This window comes from Tigriopus californicus, chromosome 11, assembly GCF_007210705.1.
Source record: "Tigriopus californicus strain San Diego chromosome 11, Tcal_SD_v2.1, whole genome shotgun sequence".
Taxonomy (NCBI): Eukaryota; Metazoa; Arthropoda; class Copepoda; order Harpacticoida; family Harpacticidae; genus Tigriopus; species Tigriopus californicus.
In genome coordinates, this window is record NC_081450.1 from 11,011,851 (window position 1) to 11,015,222 (window position 3,372).

A 3,372-nucleotide genomic window follows, 5' to 3' on the forward strand; every position below is an offset into this window, starting at 1 on the left:
GGTTCTTGGCCAGTTATTAGTCAGCCCTCGGCCGACACACACGGCCATGATCGGTCCTCTACGTAAACCCTTGAGACCCCAGCATCCAGACTAGCCAGCCACTTTTGGCTCCTCTTTCGTCCATTTCCCGCCCGCTCATTTTAGCCATGAAAGCCAGATCAGTGGGATCTCAACGGACCCAGTCCTACCCACTGACTCATTACTTTTAAGCTGACCATGACCATCACCTTCCCCGTGAAATGCCGTCTTTACTTGTGGGTGGGTCTTTATTTGTTCTATAAAACTGAACTCTTTTCAGTCAATGCCATCTGTAATGTTAACTGTATAAAAATATCCAAATTGTCTTTATCATGTTTAATGCACTAACTATATTTATGTTTACGTTTATGACATGACCTTTCGACTATTTATCGTTGTCATATTTTGACTCGTACTCGGCTATTAAATAGATTATGATACTCTTGGAAAGATGTTGTCCATTTATTCACGATTATAATGAGTTGGAAAATTGGTCGGGTTTTAGTTGCCAAACAATTGGTTTATGAGTTATAGGCAAAATGAATTTAGAAAACCTTTCGAAAAGCAATTTTTTTTATTTAAAGTGAATCATCAGGTGGCTTATGGTATAGTTCATAGAACGGGGCGAAACATACCTTCAAGTAGTAATCGGTTTCAGCCAACATATGACCGCACAGATTGAAATTGGCAAAATAAAGGACCCTTTTGGAACTCGAACCATTCTCATCATGATAGTGCCCACCGGAGTTTTTCAAATTTCATTCCTCAGTTTTCTATTTGTTCATTATACTAATCATCTTTTTTAGCGTGCATAACATAATCATTGAATGAATGACCAATTGGGAAATGATACGATCACTTGCAAGTTCGTCGGATTAGAAATCTACATCAAAATATTTGTCAAACCGTTTTGATCAGGTAGTTTCACGTGTAGACGGCTCAGAGATGAACTGTTTGTCAAATACCAAACATTTCCGAAATTGTTAGGCAAACTTTGTGACAGAATGTTTATCGTGTAGACACACCATTATTTTTTTCGAAGAACTTTGCAAGGCCAGTATTTTGCAAGACACAACTCTTGTACGAGTCCAGCTTGTGCCAGTCTCGCCCCAACCCTAGGTTATACCAACTTGGTCTCATGTCATAACATGGGCTCGACACCTTCGAAAAATTTCATTTTCCAAGGGATGCTAATTTTGTTTTTGCCTAATTCTTTAACGGAGTTAACTTGGATGAAATCTTGGTTTCTTCTCATCTTAACAACTCATATCTGTTTGATAAAAGATGATTCAATTAAAAGAAGCTGGCGGGGCGTTCCCTTTTATTGGACTGTATCTAGCTTGGCCCCCCGTCAACCTTTTACAGACGAATCACTAACAACCTCTCGGCGATTACTTCGATCTCTTTATTCTTCCTCCTCTTGTCTCAAACACATGGTATATAAGCTCCCCTTTCCCCTTGTTGTTGTTTGTTGCTTCCTCTCTCAGGGTCACAGCTTCTTCCTCGGCTCAGGGTTCCAGTTCAGGGTTTCGCGCGTCCAGAAGCCAAGATCTTTTGTGAAATCCATCCTGGGGGTAACTTGGAGTTTTTGTTATTCTAGCAGTCATCAAGTTTACAAAACATAAGAAATATGAGGACATTGGTTCGAAATTTATGTTCCGGTTTTAATGATTTTCCCTCTTCCCTAGAGTATGATGCAACTAGCATTCTGAATGCGTGTGATTCTGAATCTGCCTCCAAAATGTCATATTGTAGTACCATTTATGGACAAAGATATTAACTTGAACATCCAAAACATTGGCATTGACGAAAACAGTACATACATAGATTATATTAATTTGTGTAAAACCAGACATAGACCTCAAATTTTGAGGAAAAAGACTGTCAAGTGTGCTCAGAGACTCTGTAGATAGCTTCTTTATGTTAGGTTTTTATGATAGTTTTTTCTCGCATGAATAAACAATTCACTTGACATTGAATACAATTTGAAACCAAGAGACTGGTTCAGAAATAAACATCTGACTATAATGTCAATTTCTTAACAACCAGTCCAGCCTGCCCACCGGTGGCCATATCAGATGGCTGTACGTAGATGAAGAGATTTCTTTGGGTTGAAAATAATTGTTATCTATGAGCCAGAGAATGACCTATCAAGAATTTTGTATTTCCTGACATTCAAGCCGAGTTGAGCCCCCATCAATATGATGGATGCTTTAGTTAGATTTTAATTTCCGAATTGAACCTCACAGCTTTAAATTGTTTTTGATCGTCTATTTACGCAAGAAATTCAACGAACGTGTCAGAAATGTCTCTGTCTACTTTCAACTGGCTTTTTATGTCGAAGTTTTAGGTCTCTGAGCAATTATTCACAAGTCTATAAAATGAATGCACTGTTTTCTGTTCCTTCTGGGAACTTTGAGCAGTTTCACCTGTTTGAGTTGGATGGCGCTTCTCGTGAACGTGCTCTTTATTACAGGTCACTACGTATGACCATAAGTGTCTTTCATAAGACCTTCGTAACAAGATTTATTAAAGACCAAAAGAAGAGGAAAGCAATGTGAACAAAGATGAGCTTGTCTGTGATTAGACGGTTTATTGGTGTCAAGAATCTGATTGGTTCTCTTGAGGGGTTAACCTTTGGAAGCCTTTCCTTTAGATATAAAAATGTAACACTGTATTGGGTTTTACATATCAATTTCAAAGCCTTATTGTTTTGAAAACATTACTTGAAAGAGTTCATTTTACATTTTAATTGCCATGGATTCCTTCCAGTTTGAAAAGCTACACCAAGATTTGTGTCAATCAAGTACATTATACCCTTTTTCTTTCACCTAAGCATGCCACGAAATCAGCAAAATCATGACTAGGGCCGGCCAAAATGTGGATGCAAATATGGTCTGCATTGACAGCAAGTTTGCTTAAAAATTCACCTGAATTTGCACAAAAACTGGCAAATAAACTTGTCAAAACATAGGCACAGACTCGTTCTGGATGGGACATTCATCATCAGATGGCAGGCCAAGGGAGCGAGCTACCATTTTACTTTTTAGCAAAAAAACAGGGGGAAGATTGTTACATTGTTCATGCAGCCTCTCAGACCAATCAGCTAGGCCGGAATCTCGTGCCTATGTCTTTACTATTGCATGATTAAAAGATACCAGAGTTCTGCAACAACATAATTCATAATGATAATGTCACAGTGAAACTATTCCATTAGAATTGTGGTATTAAGTGCATTCACTTGAATTTTGAAGACAATACATACAACATACAATGTTATTGATTTTGTCGTTTCTTGAAGACTTTGTTGAAACTGATTAAAAATAGCTTCTTTAATGTTTCATTAATATTTGT